The sequence below is a fragment of the Pristiophorus japonicus genome, unplaced genomic scaffold (genome assembly GCF_044704955.1).
Source record: "Pristiophorus japonicus isolate sPriJap1 unplaced genomic scaffold, sPriJap1.hap1 HAP1_SCAFFOLD_991, whole genome shotgun sequence".
Lineage (NCBI taxonomy): Eukaryota > Metazoa > Chordata > Chondrichthyes > Pristiophoridae > Pristiophorus > Pristiophorus japonicus.
The window spans coordinates 96,199-114,056 of record NW_027254921.1 but is presented as its reverse complement, the minus strand read 5'-3'; the positions used below and the strand labels follow the sequence as shown (position 1 = coordinate 114,056).

Below are 17,858 nucleotides of genomic sequence, written 5' to 3'. Positions count from 1 at the left end.
ACGTCGACGTCGACGTCGACGTCGTTGTTGTTGTTGTTGTTGTTGTTGTTGTTGTTGTTGTTGTTGTTGTTGTTGTTGTTGTTGTTGTTGTTGTTGTTGTTGTTGTTGTTGTTGTTGTTGTTGTTGTTGTTGTTGTTGTTGTTGTTGTTGTTGTTGTTGTTGTTGTTGTTTTTGATGATGATGATGATGATGATGATGATTTCTGCATTGGCACGTGCTATTTTTCAGGGTGGGGCTTTGCTACGTTTCCCGCTCTGCGGCTGGGCCCTCGACGTCGACGATGCCGCCTGTTGGATTTCTGCGAAGGTGCAGTCCTGGCTTCAACTGCTTTCTCGCTCGAAGCCTTCCGTTGGCCCTTTGCAACTACACTCGGTCAGCCACGGCCAGACCTACGGGGGAGACGGGCGCCGAAGAGGAATTGTTCATTTGCCGCAGTTTTACAGGCTATCGCTTCTCGGCCTTTTGGCTAAGATCAAGTGTAGTATCTGTTCTTATCAGTTTAATATCTGATACGTCCCCTATCTGGGGACCAAATATTAAATTGATTTTTGGAACAGGGAGATGGAACAGGGGCTTGCTCCGTCCACTCCACGCATCGACCTGGTATTGCAGTGTTTCCAGGAACGGTGCAGCTTCCCCTCTTTGGGGCGGGAAGTCTTAAAAGACAAAAATAGATGATGATGTTGTATTTGTAGTTGTTGTATGATGACGATTCCGGCGTTGGCACGTGCTATTTTTCCAGGGCGGGGCTTTGCTAGGTTTCCCGCTCTGCGGCTGGGCCCTCGACGTCGACGTCGACGTCGACGTCGTTGTTGTTGTTGTTGTTGTTGTTGTTGTTGTTGTTGTTGTTGTTGTTGTTGTTGTTGTTGTTGTTGTTGTTGTTGTTGTTGTTGTTGTTGTTGTTGTTGTTGTTGTTGTTGTTGTTGTTGTTGTTGTTGTTGTTGTTGTTTTTGATGATGATGATGATGATGATGATTTCTGCATTGGCACGTGCTATTTTTCAGGGTGGGGCTTTGCTACGTTTCCCGCTCTGCGGCTGGGCCCTCGACGTCGACGATGCCGCCTGTTGGATTTCTGCGAAGGTGCAGTCCTGGCTTCAACTGCTTTCTCGCTCGAAGCCTTCCGTTGGCCCTTTGCAACTACACTCGGTCAGCCACGGCTCGGTCAGCCACGGCCAGACCTACGGGGGAGACGGGCGCCGAAGAGGAATTGTTCATTTGCCGCAGTTTTACAGGCTATCGCTTCTCGGCCTTTTGGCTAAGATCAAGTGTAGTATCTGTTCTTATCAGTTTAATATCTGATACGTCCCCTATCTGGGGACCAAATATTAAATTGATTTTTGGAACAGGGAGATGGAACAGGGGCTTGCTCCGTCCACTCCACGCATCGACCTGGTATTGCAGTGTTTCCAGGAACGGTGCAGCTTCCCCTCTTTGGGGCGGGAAGTCTTAAAAGACAAAAATAGATGATGATGTTGTATTTGTAGTTGTTGTATGATGACGATTCCGGCGTTGGCACGTGCTATTTTTCCAGGGCGGGGCTTTGCTAGGTTTCCCGCTCTGCGGCTGGGCCCTCGACGTCGACGTCGACGTCGACGTCGTTGTTGTTGTTGTTGTTGTTGTTGTTGTTGTTGTTGTTGTTGTTGTTGTTGTTGTTGTTGTTGTTGTTGTTGTTGTTGTTGTTGTTGTTGTTGTTGTTGTTGTTGTTGTTGTTGTTGTTGTTGTTGTTGTTGTTGTTGTTTTTGATGATGATGATGATGATGATGATTTCTGCATTGGCACGTGCTATTTTTCAGGGTGGGGCTTTGCTACGTTTCCCGCTCTGCGGCTGGGCCCTCGACGTCGACGATGCCGCCTGTTGGATTTCTGCGAAGGTGCAGTCCTGGCTTCAACTGCTTTCTCGCTCGAAGCCTTCCGTTGGCCCTTTGCAACTACACTCGGTCAGCCACGGCCAGACCTACGGGGGAGACGGGCGCCGAAGAGGAATTGTTCATTTGCCGCAGTTTTACAGGCTATCGCTTCTCGGCCTTTTGGCTAAGATCAAGTGTAGTATCTGTTCTTATCAGTTTAATATCTGATACGTCCCCTATCTGGGGACCAAATATTAAATTGATTTTTGGAACAGGGAGATGGAACAGGGGCTTGCTCCGTCCACTCCACGCATCGACCTGGTATTGCAGTGTTTCCAGGAACGGTGCAGCTTCCCCTCTTTGGGGCGGGAAGTCTTAAAAGACAAAAATAGATGATGATGTTGTATTTGTAGTTGTTGTATGATGACGATTCCGGCGTTGGCACGTGCTATTTTTCCAGGGCGGGGCTTTGCTAGGTTTCCCGCTCTGCGGCTGGGCCCTCGACGTCGACGTCGACGTCGACGTTGTTGTTGTTGTTGTTGTTGTTGTTGTTGTTGTTGTTGTTGTTGTTGTTGTTGTTGTTGTTGTTGTTGTTGTTGTTGTTGTTGTTGTTGTTGTTGTTGTTGTTGTTGTTGTTGTTGTTGTTGTTGTTTTTGATGATGATGATGATGATGATGATTTCTGCATTGGCACGTGCTATTTTTCAGGGTGGGGCTTTGCTACGTTTCCCGCTCTGCGGCTGGGCCCTCGACGTCGACGATGCCGCCTGTTGGATTTCTGCGAAGGTGCAGTCCTGGCTTCAACTGCTTTCTCGCTCGAAGCCTTCCGTTGGCCCTTTGCAACTACACTCGGTCAGCCACGGCCAGACCTACGGGGGAGACGGGCGCCGAAGAGGAATTGTTCATTTGCCGCAGTTTTACAGGCTATCGCTTCTCGGCCTTTTGGCTAAGATCAAGTGTAGTATCTGTTCTTATCAGTTTAATATCTGATACGTCCCCTATCTGGGGACCAAATATTAAATTGATTTTTGGAACAGGGAGATGGAACAGGGGCTTGCTCCGTCCACTCCACGCATCGACCTGGTATTGCAGTGTTTCCAGGAACGGTGCAGCTTCCCCTCTTTGGGGCGGGAAGTCTTAAAAGACAAAAATAGATGATGATGTTGTATTTGTAGTTGTTGTATGATGACGATTCCGGCGTTGGCACGTGCTATTTTTCCAGGGCGGGGCTTTGCTAGGTTTCCCGCTCTGCGGCTGGGCCCTCGACGTCGACGTCGACGTCGACGTCGTTGTTGTTGTTGTTGTTGTTGTTGTTGTTGTTGTTGTTGTTGTTGTTGTTGTTGTTGTTGTTGTTGTTGTTGTTGTTGTTGTTGTTGTTGTTGTTGTTGTTGTTGTTGTTGTTGTTGTTGTTGTTGTTGTTGTTTTTGATGATGATGATGATGATGATGATTTCTGCATTGGCACGTGCTATTTTTCAGGGTGGGGCTTTGCTACGTTTCCCGCTCTGCGGCTGGGCCCTCGACGTCGACGATGCCGCCTGTTGGATTTCTGCGAAGGTGCAGTCCTGGCTTCAACTGCTTTCTCGCTCGAAGCCTTCCGTTGGCCCTTTGCAACTACACTCGGTCAGCCACGGCCAGACCTACGGGGGAGACGGGCGCCGAAGAGGAATTGTTCATTTGCCGCAGTTTTACAGGCTATCGCTTCTCGGCCTTTTGGCTAAGATCAAGTGTAGTATCTGTTCTTATCAGTTTAATATCTGATACGTCCCCTATCTGGGGACCAAATATTAAATTGATTTTTGGAACAGGGAGATGGAACAGGGGCTTGCTCCGTCCACTCCACGCATCGACCTGGTATTGCAGTGTTTCCAGGAACGGTGCAGCTTCCCCTCTTTGGGGCGGGAAGTCTTAAAAGACAAAAATAGATGATGATGTTGTATTTGTAGTTGTTGTATGATGACGATTCCGGCGTTGGCACGTGCTATTTTTCCAGGGCGGGGCTTTGCTAGGTTTCCCGCTCTGCGGCTGGGCCCTCGACGTCGACGTCGACGTCGACGTCGTTGTTGTTGTTGTTGTTGTTGTTGTTGTTGTTGTTGTTGTTGTTGTTGTTGTTGTTGTTGTTGTTGTTGTTGTTGTTGTTGTTGTTGTTGTTGTTGTTGTTGTTGTTGTTGTTGTTGTTGTTGTTGTTGTTGTTTTTGATGATGATGATGATGATGATGATTTCTGCATTGGCACGTGCTATTTTTCAGGGTGGGGCTTTGCTACGTTTCCCGCTCTGCGGCTGGGCCCTCGACGTCGACGATGCCGCCTGTTGGATTTCTGCGAAGGTGCAGTCCTGGCTTCAACTGCTTTCTCGCTCGAAGCCTTCCGTTGGCCCTTTGCAACTACACTCGGTCAGCCACGGCCAGACCTACGGGGGAGACGGGCGCCGAAGAGGAATTGTTCATTTGCCGCAGTTTTACAGGCTATCGCTTCTCGGCCTTTTGGCTAAGATCAAGTGTAGTATCTGTTCTTATCAGTTTAATATCTGATACGTCCCCTATCTGGGGACCAAATATTAAATTGATTTTTGGAACAGGGAGATGGAACAGGGGCTTGCTCCGTCCACTCCACGCATCGACCTGGTATTGCAGTGTTTCCAGGAACGGTGCAGCTTCCCCTCTTTGGGGCGGGAAGTCTTAAAAGACAAAAATAGATGATGATGTTGTATTTGTAGTTGTTGTATGATGACGATTCCGGCGTTGGCACGTGCTATTTTTCCAGGGCGGGGCTTTGCTAGGTTTCCCGCTCTGCGGCTGGGCCCTCGACGTCGACGTCGACGTCGACGTCGTTGTTGTTGTTGTTGTTGTTGTTGTTGTTGTTGTTGTTGTTGTTGTTGTTGTTGTTGTTGTTGTTGTTGTTGTTGTTGTTGTTGTTGTTGTTGTTGTTGTTGTTGTTGTTGTTGTTGTTGTTGTTGTTGTTGTTGTTGTTGTTGTTGTTGTTGTTGTTGTTGTTTTTGATGATGATGATGATGATGATGATTTCTGCATTGGCACGTGCTATTTTTCAGGGTGGGGCTTTGCTACGTTTCCCGCTCTGCGGCTGGGCCCTCGACGTCGACGATGCCGCCTGTTGGATTTCTGCGAAGGTGCAGTCCTGGCTTCAACTGCTTTCTCGCTCGAAGCCTTCCGTTGGCCCTTTGCAACTACACTCGGTCAGCCACGGCCAGACCTACGGGGGAGACGGGCGCCGAAGAGGAATTGTTCATTTGCCGCAGTTTTACAGGCTATCGCTTCTCGGCCTTTTGGCTAAGATCAAGTGTAGTATCTGTTCTTATCAGTTTAATATCTGATACGTCCCCTATCTGGGGACCAAATATTAAATTGATTTTTGGAACAGGGAGATGGAACAGGGGCTTGCTCCGTCCACTCCACGCATCGACCTGGTATTGCAGTGTTTCCAGGAACGGTGCAGCTTCCCCTCTTTGGGGCGGGAAGTCTTAAAAGACAAAAATAGATGATGATGTTGTATTTGTAGTTGTTGTATGATGACGATTCCGGCGTTGGCACGTGCTATTTTTCCAGGGCGGGGCTTTGCTAGGTTTCCCGCTCTGCGGCTGGGCCCTCGACGTCGACGTCGACGTCGACGTCGTTGTTGTTGTTGTTGTTGTTGTTGTTGTTGTTGTTGTTGTTGTTGTTGTTGTTGTTGTTGTTGTTGTTGTTGTTGTTGTTGTTGTTGTTGTTGTTGTTGTTGTTGTTGTTGTTGTTGTTGTTGTTGTTTTTGATGATGATGATGATGATGATGATTTCTGCATTGGCACGTGCTATTTTTCAGGGTGGGGCTTTGCTACGTTTCCCGCTCTGCGGCTGGGCCCTCGACGTCGACGATGCCGCCTGTTGGATTTCTGCGAAGGTGCAGTCCTGGCTTCAACTGCTTTCTCGCTCGAAGCCTTCCGTTGGCCCTTTGCAACTACACTCGGTCAGCCACGGCCAGACCTACGGGGGAGACGGGCGCCGAAGAGGAATTGTTCATTTGCCGCAGTTTTACAGGCTATCGCTTCTCGGCCTTTTGGCTAAGATCAAGTGTAGTATCTGTTCTTATCAGTTTAATATCTGATACGTCCCCTATCTGGGGACCAAATATTAAATTGATTTTTGGAACAGGGAGATGGAACAGGGGCTTGCTCCGTCCACTCCACGCATCGACCTGGTATTGCAGTGTTTCCAGGAACGGTGCAGCTTCCCCTCTTTGGGGCGGGAAGTCTTAAAAGACAAAAATAGATGATGATGTTGTATTTGTAGTTGTTGTATGATGACGATTCCGGCGTTGGCACGTGCTATTTTTCCAGGGCGGGGCTTTGCTAGGTTTCCCGCTCTGCGGCTGGGCCCTCGACGTCGACGTCGACGTCGACGTCGTTGTTGTTGTTGTTGTTGTTGTTGTTGTTGTTGTTGTTGTTGTTGTTGTTGTTGTTGTTGTTGTTGTTGTTGTTGTTGTTGTTGTTGTTGTTGTTGTTGTTGTTGTTGTTGTTGTTGTTGTTGTTGTTGTTGTTGTTGTTGTTGTTGTTGTTGTTGTTGTTGTTGTTGTTGTTGTTGTTGTTGTTGTTGTTGTTGTTGTTTTTGATGATGATGATGATGATGATGATTTCTGCATTGGCACGTGCTATTTTTCAGGGTGGGGCTTTGCTACGTTTCCCGCTCTGCGGCTGGGCCCTCGACGTCGACGATGCCGCCTGTTGGATTTCTGCGAAGGTGCAGTCCTGGCTTCAACTGCTTTCTCGCTCGAAGCCTTCCGTTGGCCCTTTGCAACTACACTCGGTCAGCCACGGCCAGACCTACGGGGGAGACGGGCGCCGAAGAGGAATTGTTCATTTGCCGCAGTTTTACAGGCTATCGCTTCTCGGCCTTTTGGCTAAGATCAAGTGTAGTATCTGTTCTTATCAGTTTAATATCTGATACGTCCCCTATCTGGGGACCAAATATTAAATTGATTTTTGGAACAGGGAGATGGAACAGGGGCTTGCTCCGTCCACTCCACGCATCGACCTGGTATTGCAGTGTTTCCAGGAACGGTGCAGCTTCCCCTCTTTGGGGCGGGAAGTCTTAAAAGACAAAAATAGATGATGATGTTGTATTTGTAGTTGTTGTATGATGACGATTCCGGCGTTGGCACGTGCTATTTTTCCAGGGCGGGGCTTTGCTAGGTTTCCCGCTCTGCGGCTGGGCCCTCGACGTCGACGTCGACGTCGACGTCGTTGTTGTTGTTGTTGTTGTTGTTGTTGTTGTTGTTGTTGTTGTTGTTGTTGTTGTTGTTGTTGTTGTTGTTGTTGTTGTTGTTGTTGTTGTTGTTGTTGTTGTTGTTGTTGTTGTTGTTGTTGTTGTTGTTGTTGTTGTTGTTGTTGTTGTTGTTTTTGATGATGATGATGATGATGATGATTTCTGCATTGGCACGTGCTATTTTTCAGGGTGGGGCTTTGCTACGTTTCCCGCTCTGCGGCTGGGCCCTCGACGTCGACGATGCCGCCTGTTGGATTTCTGCGAAGGTGCAGTCCTGGCTTCAACTGCTTTCTCGCTCGAAGCCTTCCGTTGGCCCTTTGCAACTACACTCGGTCAGCCACGGCCAGACCTACGGGGGAGACGGGCGCCGAAGAGGAATTGTTCATTTGCCGCAGTTTTACAGGCTATCGCTTCTCGGCCTTTTGGCTAAGATCAAGTGGAGTACCTGTTGATTGGGCATTCATATGCAAATCGACTGACTGCAGAAACTCGTTTTTCCAGTTTTGCTGGCTCTGGCCTTTGGCTTGAGCCAGGCGCCAATTGGAGAGAGGAGACAAAATCTGCATGTCGACTAACGATTCGACGGGCCCTTGGGCCTGTCAGGGGGCGGACACGGAGGTCCGCCCGTGCCCCGGACTGGGGCAACGAGAGAATGAAGGCTTCGGCCAAAACTCACAGCGAAAGGAGGAACCTGCAACCCGGATGGCGGCCAACCGAGCGGCGAACCAGGGAGTCCAAAACACCATCCGAGTGACGGTAAAGAAAGTGGAAGGACAGACAATGATCAACCGGGACCTTTTCGTGAAGAAACTCCTGCTGGGAACATGTGGCATGAAACTCGCCGACATCTTTGCCTTGCAGGACCACCCGAAGAGAGGTTACTTCGATGTGACCTTCAGAACCGTCACCCTCTGCCTGAAGTTCCTGAAGGGTTTGAAGGAGGCGAGTGAACCGGTGCGCTCAGTGATAACTTGGGAGCCGCTGTTCACCCTCCCGTCGCAGCGAAGACGCACTATCACAGTGCAAATGTTCGACCCCCACATCCCCGTCATCGATGTGCTGACTTTCCTCAACAGGTTTGTCGATGTGGCAGGAAGCAGCAGTGACGTGAAAGACGTGAGAGACGGGTACGGAATATGGACCAGCAAGCGCCAGATCCAGGCCACCTTGAGGGTGGACGCCAGCGGAACCATCCTGCACCCACCCTCCTGCTTTTCCATCGGAGGAAGCCGGGGCTACATGGTGTACGCTGGCCAACCCAACGTGTGCCGCACCTGCGGGAAGGCAGGCCATGTGGCGGCAAGCTGCAAGACGGTCATCTGCCGAAACTGCAAGAACGAGGGCCACCAGGCAAAAGACTGCAAGGAGACCAAGTGCTGCAACCTCTGTGGTCTGGCGGGGCACCTTTACAAAAACTGCCCCAAACGCAATCGCAGCTATGCGCAGGCAGCAAAGAACTTTGCACCAGAGGAGGAGGAAGCTGACGAACACAACGCTCCAGAGGAGAGCCACACCCTCCCCCCGACCATGAACTCGGGACAAGACGGCGAGGAAGAGAAGACTGCTACCACGAGCTGCGAGCCACCAACAGCCAGCAGCGAACCTCGCCCCCAGAGCACCGAACCCAGAGACGAGATGACATCAGACGAGGAAGCGGAATGGCAGATAGTCGGGAAAAGGCGCAAGGCCAAGAGGCGACAACCAAGCTCGGCAGAAACCAGCGACGGCAGCTTGTCTGATGAGGAAAAGTGCCACCGCCTGAAGAAGAGGCAATGCGCCATCCCACGGAAAAACAGGAGCAGGAAAGCGACCAACACAGCCCTGCCCCAGGAACCAGAGAGCAACAAAGGTCCCAGCGCACACGAGCTCCGGGAAACCGGGAGCGAAGGAGCAACCAACGCAGACCAGCCCCGGGACAACGGGAGCAGCGAAGTGCCCAGCACACCCCACCTCCGGAACACCGGGAGCGACGCAGCGGTCGACGCACAACAGCTCGACACCGCCGCGACTGACGAAAAGGGGGAACCACCAACACCAGGCGAGGACACTGCAGAGAACATTGAGGACTTAATCGCAGAACTGCAGCAGTCCCCTGGTCAAAACATCCCCACAGCAGAGGACGATGATGACCACGCCACCCCAGGTGCAGTAAATGTGGAATTTGATGTAAACAGTAATAACTTAGACATGCTGGAAATCGCCATTGTGGAATATAGGGGAACTGAAAACGGTTCACCTGAAATTGAAGATGTATCTGAACTGCAATGTATGTAAATGTAAAACATAGCGTAAAAATGGATTTAAAAATTGCTAGTATTAACGTGCGTAGCGTGAAATCGACTACGCGATGTGTTTCCACCTTGGGGTACCTCGCCAAGGTCAAAGCGGACCTGCTGTTCTTGCAGGAGTGCGGCCTGCCGCACTTCAGCAGTTACCGGCAGTGGTCACGATGGTGGACCCATGGACCATCCATTTGGTCAGGGGGCAACGACAGCCGAGCTTCCGGCTTAGGCATTCTGCTGCGGGGAGGCCACTTCACCATCACCGAAGTTAAGGAGTTGGTGGGCGGCCGCCTCCTCGTAGCAGATGTAATGTACAAAAACTCCCCTCTCAGGTTAATTAATGTTTATGCTCCAGCGGTGAAGAACGAGAGGCTGGCCCTCTTCCAGCAGCTCCCACTGTTACTGGCAACGTCCAGACCGGTCATTCTGGGTGGTGACTTCAACTGCATCATCGATGCGGCTGGACGATCCAGCAGAGCCGACAGCAAACTGGACGCCACGTCCAAACTCCTGATGGATGCGGTAAAAGATGCCAAGCTGTGCGACGTCTTCAGCAACCCTGCAGACGGAGCACCGCGCAGATACACCTGGTCGAGACCAGACGGGTCCGTCCGTTCCAGAATTGACTTCCTGTTTGTGTCCCACACGCTCAAGGTCAGATCCACCGACGTCACGCCGGTGTTCTTCTCTGACCACTGCCTCCTACTGGCTGACTGCCACATGCAGGACAACCAGAAAGTTGGCAGAGGGATATGGAAGCTGAACGTGAAACTGTTGACTCGGGAAAACATTGAGGAACTCAAGAGGGATTACAAAGGTTGGAGAACCGTAAAACCCCTCTGCGATTCCCCGATGCACTGGTGGGAAACAATCAAGACGAACATCAAGAGGTTCTTCATCCTCAAAGGTGTTCAGGAGGCGAGAGGGAGACAGAGGGAATTATCCCGACTCCAGACAAATATGCAAAACCTGCTCCTGCTGCAGTCGATGGGGGTCGATGTCGCGGAGGAACTCGAAGAGGTGAAGGGCCAGCAAGGCTCGCTCTTTGCCTCGGAGTCCTCCAAGATCATCTTCCGATCCAGAGTCCGCTCCGTCGAGCAGGATGAGACGTGTTCGCGTTTCTTCTTCCAAAAGGTACACAGGGGGAGCTCTGTGATCACTAGCCTAAAGGAAGAAGACGGTTCTGTGACGTCTTCGCAGCCTGACATGCAGAGGATCAGCGAATCTTTCTATGCCAGGCTGTACGAAGTCAAACCCACAGACCGCGCGGCCTCCCAGTCTTTCCTGTCGTCTATTTCGGATGTCTTAGACGACGGCAAGCGAGAGAGTCTGGACCACCCGCTAACTCTGGACGAGCTGACAAAGGCCGTCCGGTCCTTCGAGACGAATAAAACTCCCGGAAGCGATGGCTTACCGGTCGAGTTGTACTCGGCTCTGTGGGACTGGATAGGCCCGGACCTGCTGGAAGTGTACGGAGGTATGCTTCTGGCCGGCAGCATGTCAGAATCGATGAGGAAAGGCATCATCACCCTCATCTACAAGCAGAAGGGGGAGAGGGAGGAAATCAAAAACTGGCGGCCCATTTCGCTGCTCAATGTGGACTACAAGATCCTGTCAAAGGTCATCGCCAACAGGGTCAAGTCTGCTCTTGAGCTGGTGATTCACCCGGACCAGACCTGCGCTGTCCCCGGCAGGAAGATCTCTGATAGCCTCGCGCTACTCAGGGATACGATCGCCTACGTGCGGGACAGGAGGGTGAACACCTGTCTAATCAGCTTAGACCAGGAGAAAGCCTTTGACAGGATATCGCACACGTACCTGATGGACGTGCTCTCCAAAATGGGGTTCGGGGAGGGCATCCGAAATTGGGTCAAACTGCTCTACACAGACATCAGTAGTGCAGTTCTAATCAACGGGTGGGAAACTCAAAGCTTTCCAATCAGATCTGGAGTCAGGCAAGGCTGTCCTCTGTCGTCTGTCTTGTTTGTGTGTTGTATCGAGCCCTTTGCCGAGTCCATCAGGAAGGACGCGGGCATCAGAGGGGTGACGATCCCAGGCAGCGGAGGCGCCCAGGTCAAAACCTCGCTGTACATGGACGACGTCGCCGTCTTTTGCTCGGACACGCAGTCGGTCCGCAGATTGCTCGCAATCTGCGACCAGTTTGAACTGGCCTCGGGAGCAAAGGTCAACCGCACCAAAAGCGAGGCCATGCTCTTTGGTCACTGGACCGACCGAGCCTCCATTCCCTTCACCGTCAAGCCAGATTTCCTGAAGGTGCTGGGAATATGGTTCGGAGCGGACGGGGCGTGCGCCAAAAACTGGGACGAGCGCATTGCCAAGGTCAGACAGAAACTGTCATTTTGGGAGCAACGCTCCCTTTCCATCACAGGCAAGAACCTGGTCATCAGGAGCGAGGTGCTCTCGGTGTTGTTGTACGTGGCGCAGGTCTGGCCCATCTCACGATGCAGCGCCGCGGCAATCACCCGAGCCGTCTTCCACTTTGTCTGGAGATCCAAAATGGACCGTGTCCGCAGAGACACGATGTACAAATCTCTGGACAGTGGAGGAAAGGACGTTCCGAACGTGGCCCTCATCCTGATGGCCACCTTTGTGTGCGGCTGCATCAAGCTATGCACAGCCCCCCAGTACGCAAACACCAAGTGTCACTACGTGCTGAGGTTCTACCTGTCCCCATTGTTGAGAAGGATGGGTCTGGCCACGCTGCCGCGAAACGCCCCCACCAGTTGGACCATGCCTGTCCACCTGTCCTTCGTGGAAAAGTTCTTCAAAAGAAACCCCTTTGACCACAAGGCCATCAAACAGTGGTCAGCACGTAAGGTCCTGGACACCCTACGAAAGAAGGAGACGGTGGACCCTGTCGGGTGGTTCCCTGAGCGGACTGTCGAACTTGTTTGGCAGAACGTCTCATCGCCAAAGCTCACACACAAGCACCAAGACGTAGCTTGGTTGGCGGTGAGGGGGGCCCTACCCGTCAGAGTGTTCATGCACAGCCGACGCCTCAGCAGCACGGCCCGGTGCCCCCGGGCCGGCTGCGGGGCGGACGAGACTGTCACCCATCTCCTTCAGGATTGCGCCTTTGCGACGCAGGTCTGGAAAGAGATGCAGTGGTTGCTGTCGAGGTTCATCCCAAGCAGCTCCGTAACACAGGACTCTGTGCTCTACGGGCTGTTCCCAGGGACACACACCGAGACAGACATCACCTGCTGCTGGAGGGCCATCAACTCGGTCAAAGACGCCCTTTGGTCTTGCCGAAACTTGCTGGTCTTCCAGAACAAGGAGATGACCACGTCCGCATGTTGCAGACTGGCGCAATCCAAGATCCAGGAATACGTGCTGAGGGACGCACTGAAAATTGGTGCAGTCGCCGCAAAGGCACGGTGGGGTAGGGCCACAGTCTAAAACCCTTCCGCCACGGAAAACCCGGGGGCAGAAATCAGCAGCAAACTCCCTCGGGCTGTATTTGTATTTGAAATTTACACTTTGTGTACATAGAGCACCAAACCTGTAAACATCAATGTAGTGCCATGTACAATGTAAGGTGTGTTATGAAATGCAAGTTTGAAAAGAAAAAATGTAAATGTACCATCACCCATTCCGGGCTCTGTAATGTAACACATGAAATGTAATTTGTGTAAATGTACCACAATGTACCCTGTTAATTGTACTGAATTGCAGTTGAACAGAAAAACGAGAAATGTAACGAACGAAACTGCCGTCGGCACCCAGATGTATTGTATGGGATTGCTGACCGCAGCGAAATGTAATGAAATGCCATCGAATGTACTGTACAGATTCTTTTTATGAATAAAGTATATTTTGAAATAAAAAAAAAAAAAAAAAATCTGTTCTTATCAGTTTAATATCTGATACGTCCCCTATCTGGGGACCAAATATTAAATTGATTTTTGGAACAGGGAGATGGAACAGGGGCTTGCTCCGTCCACTCCACGCATCGACCTGGTATTGCAGTGTTTCCAGGAACGGTGCAGCTTCCCCTCTTTGGGGCGGGAAGTCTTAAAAGACAAAAATAGATGATGATGTTGTATTTGTAGTTGTTGTATGATGACGATTCCGGCGTTGGCACGTGCTATTTTTCCAGGGCGGGGCTTTGCTAGGTTTCCCGCTCTGCGGCTGGGCCCTCGACGTCGACGTCGACGTCGTTGTTGTTGTTGTTGTTGTTGTTGTTGTTGTTGTTGTTGTTGTTGTTGTTGTTGTTGTTGTTGTTGTTGTTGTTGTTGTTGTTGTTGTTGTTGTTGTTGTTGTTGTTGTTGTTGTTGTTGTTGTTGTTGTTGTTGTTGTTGTTGTTTTTGATGATGATGATGATGATGATGATTTCTGCATTGGCACGTGCTATTTTTCAGGGTGGGGCTTTGCTACGTTTCCCGCTCTGCGGCTGGGCCCTCGACGTCGACGATGCCGCCTGTTGGATTTCTGCGAAGGTGCAGTCCTGGCTTCAACTGCTTTCTCGCTCGAAGCCTTCCGTTGGCCCTTTGCAACTACACTCGGTCAGCCACGGCCAGACCTACGGGGGAGACGGGCGCCGAAGAGGAATTGTTCATTTGCCGCAGTTTTACAGGCTATCGCTTCTCGGCCTTTTGGCTAAGATCAAGTGTAGTATCTGTTCTTATCAGTTTAATATCTGATACGTCCCCTATCTGGGGACCAAATATTAAATTGATTTTTGGAACAGGGAGATGGAACAGGGGCTTGCTCCGTCCACTCCACGCATCGACCTGGTATTGCAGTGTTTCCAGGAACGGTGCAGCTTCCCCTCTTTGGGGCGGGAAGTCTTAAAAGACAAAAATAGATGATGATGTTGTATTTGTAGTTGTTGTATGATGACGATTCCGGCGTTGGCACGTGCTATTTTTCCAGGGCGGGGCTTTGCTAGGTTTCCCGCTCTGCGGCTGGGCCCTCGACGTCGACGTCGACGTCGACGTCGTTGTTGTTGTTGTTGTTGTTGTTGTTGTTGTTGTTGTTGTTGTTGTTGTTGTTGTTGTTGTTGTTGTTGTTGTTGTTGTTGTTGTTGTTGTTGTTGTTGTTGTTGTTGTTGTTGTTGTTGTTGTTGTTGTTGTTGTTGTTGTTGTTGTTGTTGTTGTTGTTGTTGTTGTTGTTGTTGTTGTTGTTGTTGTTGTTTTTGATGATGATGATGATGATGATTTCTGCATTGGCACGTGCTATTTTTCAGGGTGGGGCTTTGCTACGTTTCCCGCTCTGCGGCTGGGCCCTCGACGTCGACGATGCCGCCTGTTGGATTTCTGCGAAGGTGCAGTCCTGGCTTCAACTGCTTTCTCGCTCGAAGCCTTCCGTTGGCCCTTTGCAACTACACTCGGTCAGCCACGGCCAGACCTACGGGGGAGACGGGCGCCGAAGAGGAATTGTTCATTTGCCGCAGTTTTACAGGCTATCGCTTCTCGGCCTTTTGGCTAAGATCAAGTGTAGTATCTGTTCTTATCAGTTTAATATCTGATACGTCCCCTATCTGGGGACCAAATATTAAATTGATTTTTGGAACAGGGAGATGGAACAGGGGCTTGCTCCGTCCACTCCACGCATCGACCTGGTATTGCAGTGTTTCCAGGAACGGTGCAGCTTCCCCTCTTTGGGGCGGGAAGTCTTAAAAGACAAAAATAGATGATGATGTTGTATTTGTAGTTGTTGTATGATGACGATTCCGGCGTTGGCACGTGCTATTTTTCCAGGGCGGGGCTTTGCTAGGTTTCCCGCTCTGCGGCTGGGCCCTCGACGTCGACGTCGACGTCGACGTCGTTGTTGTTGTTGTTGTTGTTGTTGTTGTTGTTGTTGTTGTTGTTGTTGTTGTTGTTGTTGTTGTTGTTGTTGTTGTTGTTGTTGTTGTTGTTGTTGTTGTTGTTGTTGTTGTTGTTGTTGTTGTTGTTGTTGTTTTTGATGATGATGATGATGATGATGATTTCTGCATTGGCACGTGCTATTTTTCAGGGTGGGGCTTTGCTACGTTTCCCGCTCTGCGGCTGGGCCCTCGACGTCGACGATGCCGCCTGTTGGATTTCTGCGAAGGTGCAGTCCTGGCTTCAACTGCTTTCTCGCTCGAAGCCTTCCGTTGGCCCTTTGCAACTACACTCGGTCAGCCACGGCCAGACCTACGGGGGAGACGGGCGCCGAAGAGGAATTGTTCATTTGCCGCAGTTTTACAGGCTATCGCTTCTCGGCCTTTTGGCTAAGATCAAGTGTAGTATCTGTTCTTATCAGTTTAATATCTGATACGTCCCCTATCTGGGGACCAAATATTAAATTGATTTTTGGAACAGGGAGATGGAACAGGGGCTTGCTCCGTCCACTCCACGCATCGACCTGGTATTGCAGTGTTTCCAGGAACGGTGCAGCTTCCCCTCTTTGGGGCGGGAAGTCTTAAAAGACAAAAATAGATGATGATGTTGTATTTGTAGTTGTTGTATGATGACGATTCCGGCGTTGGCACGTGCTATTTTTCCAGGGCGGGGCTTTGCTAGGTTTCCCGCTCTGCGGCTGGGCCCTCGACGTCGACGTCGACGTCGACGTCGTTGTTGTTGTTGTTGTTGTTGTTGTTGTTGTTGTTGTTGTTGTTGTTGTTGTTGTTGTTGTTGTTGTTGTTGTTGTTGTTGTTGTTGTTGTTGTTGTTGTTGTTGTTGTTGTTGTTGTTGTTGTTGTTGTTGTTGTTGTTGTTGTTGTTGTTGTTGTTGTTGTTGTTGTTGTTGTTTTTGATGATGATGATGATGATGATGATTTCTGCATTGGCACGTGCTATTTTTCAGGGTGGGGCTTTGCTACGTTTCCCGCTCTGCGGCTGGGCCCTCGACGTCGACGATGCCGCCTGTTGGATTTCTGCGAAGGTGCAGTCCTGGCTTCAACTGCTTTCTCGCTCGAAGCCTTCCGTTGGCCCTTTGCAACTACACTCGGTCAGCCACGGCCAGACCTACGGGGGAGACGGGCGCCGAAGAGGAATTGTTCATTTGCCGCAGTTTTACAGGCTATCGCTTCTCGGCCTTTTGGCTAAGATCAAGTGTAGTATCTGTTCTTATCAGTTTAATATCTGATACGTCCCCTATCTGGGGACCAAATATTAAATTGATTTTTGGAACAGGGAGATGGAACAGGGGCTTGCTCCGTCCACTCCACGCATCGACCTGGTATTGCAGTGTTTCCAGGAACGGTGCAGCTTCCCCTCTTTGGGGCGGGAAGTCTTAAAAGACAAAAATAGATGATGATGTTGTATTTGTAGTTGTTGTATGATGACGATTCCGGCGTTGGCACGTGCTATTTTTCCAGGGCGGGGCTTTGCTAGGTTTCCCGCTCTGCGGCTGGGCCCTCGACGTCGACGTCGACGTCGACGTCGTTGTTGTTGTTGTTGTTGTTGTTGTTGTTGTTGTTGTTGTTGTTGTTGTTGTTGTTGTTGTTGTTGTTGTTGTTGTTGTTGTTGTTGTTGTTGTTGTTGTTGTTGTTGTTGTTGTTGTTGTTGTTGTTGTTGTTGTTGTTGTTGTTGTTTTTGATGATGATGATGATGATGATGATTTCTGCATTGGCACGTGCTATTTTTCAGGGTGGGGCTTTGCTACGTTTCCCGCTCTGCGGCTGGGCCCTCGACGTCGACGATGCCGCCTGTTGGATTTCTGCGAAGGTGCAGTCCTGGCTTCAACTGCTTTCTCGCTCGAAGCCTTCCGTTGGCCCTTTGCAACTACACTCGGTCAGCCACGCAGACCTACGGGGGAGACGGGCGCCGAAGAGGAATTGTTCATTTGCCGCAGTTTTACAGGCTATCGCTTCTCGGCCTTTTGGCTAAGATCAAGTGTAGTATCTGTTCTTATCAGTTTAATATCTGATACGTCCCCTATCTGGGGACCAAATATTAAATTGATTTTTGGAACAGGGAGATGGAACAGGGGCTTGCTCCGTCCACTCCACGCATCGACCTGGTATTGCAGTGTTTCCAGGAACGGTGCAGCTTCCCCTCTTTGGGGCGGGAAGTCTTAAAAGACAAAAATAGATGATGATGTTGTATTTGTAGTTGTTGTATGATGACGATTCCGGCGTTGGCACGTGCTATTTTTCCAGGGCGGGGCTTTGCTAGGTTTCCCGCTCTGCGGCTGGGCCCTCGACGTCGACGTCGACGTCGACGTCGTTGTTGTTGTTGTTGTTGTTGTTGTTGTTGTTGTTGTTGTTGTTGTTGTTGTTGTTGTTGTTGTTGTTGTTGTTGTTGTTGTTGTTGTTGTTGTTGTTGTTGTTGTTGTTGTTGTTGTTGTTGTTGTTGTTTTTGATGATGATGATGATGATGATGATTTCTGCATTGGCACGTGCTATTTTTCAGGGTGGGGCTTTGCTACGTTTCCCGCTCTGCGGCTGGGCCCTCGACGTCGACGATGCCGCCTGTTGGATTTCTGCGAAGGTGCAGTCCTGGCTTCAACTGCTTTCTCGCTCGAAGCCTTCCGTTGGCCCTTTGCAAC

General features: G+C 50.4%; 14 non-coding genes and 2 pseudogenes across 14 annotated transcripts; all 16 read left to right on the top strand.

Annotated features, from left to right (window-relative positions):
* The first annotated feature begins 446 nt into the window (after positions 1-446).
* On the top strand, positions 447-637 carry LOC139259308 (U2 spliceosomal RNA). The gene has a single exon (XR_011592490.1). It is a non-coding gene; the product is annotated as a U2 spliceosomal RNA (small nuclear RNA).
* Positions 638-1,237: 600 nt separating this feature from the next.
* Positions 1,238-1,428, top strand: LOC139259307 (U2 spliceosomal RNA). Its single transcript, XR_011592489.1, has one exon. It is a non-coding gene; the product is annotated as a U2 spliceosomal RNA (small nuclear RNA).
* Positions 1,429-2,013: 585 nt separating this feature from the next.
* On the top strand, positions 2,014-2,204 carry LOC139259306 (U2 spliceosomal RNA). Its single transcript, XR_011592488.1, has one exon. It is a non-coding gene; the product is annotated as a U2 spliceosomal RNA (small nuclear RNA).
* Positions 2,205-2,774: 570 nt separating this feature from the next.
* On the top strand, positions 2,775-2,965 carry LOC139259305 (U2 spliceosomal RNA). Its single transcript, XR_011592487.1, has one exon. It is a non-coding gene; the product is annotated as a U2 spliceosomal RNA (small nuclear RNA).
* Positions 2,966-3,544: 579 nt separating this feature from the next.
* Positions 3,545-3,735, top strand: LOC139259304 (U2 spliceosomal RNA). The gene has a single exon (XR_011592486.1). It is a non-coding gene; the product is annotated as a U2 spliceosomal RNA (small nuclear RNA).
* A 579-nt stretch (positions 3,736-4,314) lies between these two features.
* On the top strand, positions 4,315-4,505 carry LOC139259303 (U2 spliceosomal RNA). The gene has a single exon (XR_011592485.1). It is a non-coding gene; the product is annotated as a U2 spliceosomal RNA (small nuclear RNA).
* Positions 4,506-5,114: 609 nt separating this feature from the next.
* LOC139259302 (U2 spliceosomal RNA) lies at positions 5,115-5,305 on the top strand. The gene has a single exon (XR_011592484.1). It is a non-coding gene; the product is annotated as a U2 spliceosomal RNA (small nuclear RNA).
* A 573-nt stretch (positions 5,306-5,878) lies between these two features.
* LOC139259301 (U2 spliceosomal RNA) lies at positions 5,879-6,069 on the top strand. The gene has a single exon (XR_011592483.1). It is a non-coding gene; the product is annotated as a U2 spliceosomal RNA (small nuclear RNA).
* Positions 6,070-6,714: 645 nt separating this feature from the next.
* Positions 6,715-6,905, top strand: LOC139259300 (U2 spliceosomal RNA). Its single transcript, XR_011592482.1, has one exon. It is a non-coding gene; the product is annotated as a U2 spliceosomal RNA (small nuclear RNA).
* A 600-nt stretch (positions 6,906-7,505) lies between these two features.
* LOC139259348 (U2 spliceosomal RNA) lies at positions 7,506-7,645 on the top strand (annotated as a pseudogene).
* Positions 7,646-13,193: 5,548 nt separating this feature from the next.
* Positions 13,194-13,396, top strand: LOC139259336 (U2 spliceosomal RNA; annotated as a pseudogene).
* A 585-nt stretch (positions 13,397-13,981) lies between these two features.
* LOC139259298 (U2 spliceosomal RNA) lies at positions 13,982-14,172 on the top strand. The gene has a single exon (XR_011592480.1). It is a non-coding gene; the product is annotated as a U2 spliceosomal RNA (small nuclear RNA).
* A 636-nt stretch (positions 14,173-14,808) lies between these two features.
* On the top strand, positions 14,809-14,999 carry LOC139259297 (U2 spliceosomal RNA). Its single transcript, XR_011592479.1, has one exon. It is a non-coding gene; the product is annotated as a U2 spliceosomal RNA (small nuclear RNA).
* A 579-nt stretch (positions 15,000-15,578) lies between these two features.
* Positions 15,579-15,769, top strand: LOC139259296 (U2 spliceosomal RNA). Its single transcript, XR_011592478.1, has one exon. It is a non-coding gene; the product is annotated as a U2 spliceosomal RNA (small nuclear RNA).
* A 621-nt stretch (positions 15,770-16,390) lies between these two features.
* On the top strand, positions 16,391-16,581 carry LOC139259295 (U2 spliceosomal RNA). The gene has a single exon (XR_011592477.1). It is a non-coding gene; the product is annotated as a U2 spliceosomal RNA (small nuclear RNA).
* A 592-nt stretch (positions 16,582-17,173) lies between these two features.
* Positions 17,174-17,364, top strand: LOC139259294 (U2 spliceosomal RNA). Its single transcript, XR_011592476.1, has one exon. It is a non-coding gene; the product is annotated as a U2 spliceosomal RNA (small nuclear RNA).
* The last annotated feature ends 494 nt before the right edge of the window (positions 17,365-17,858 follow it).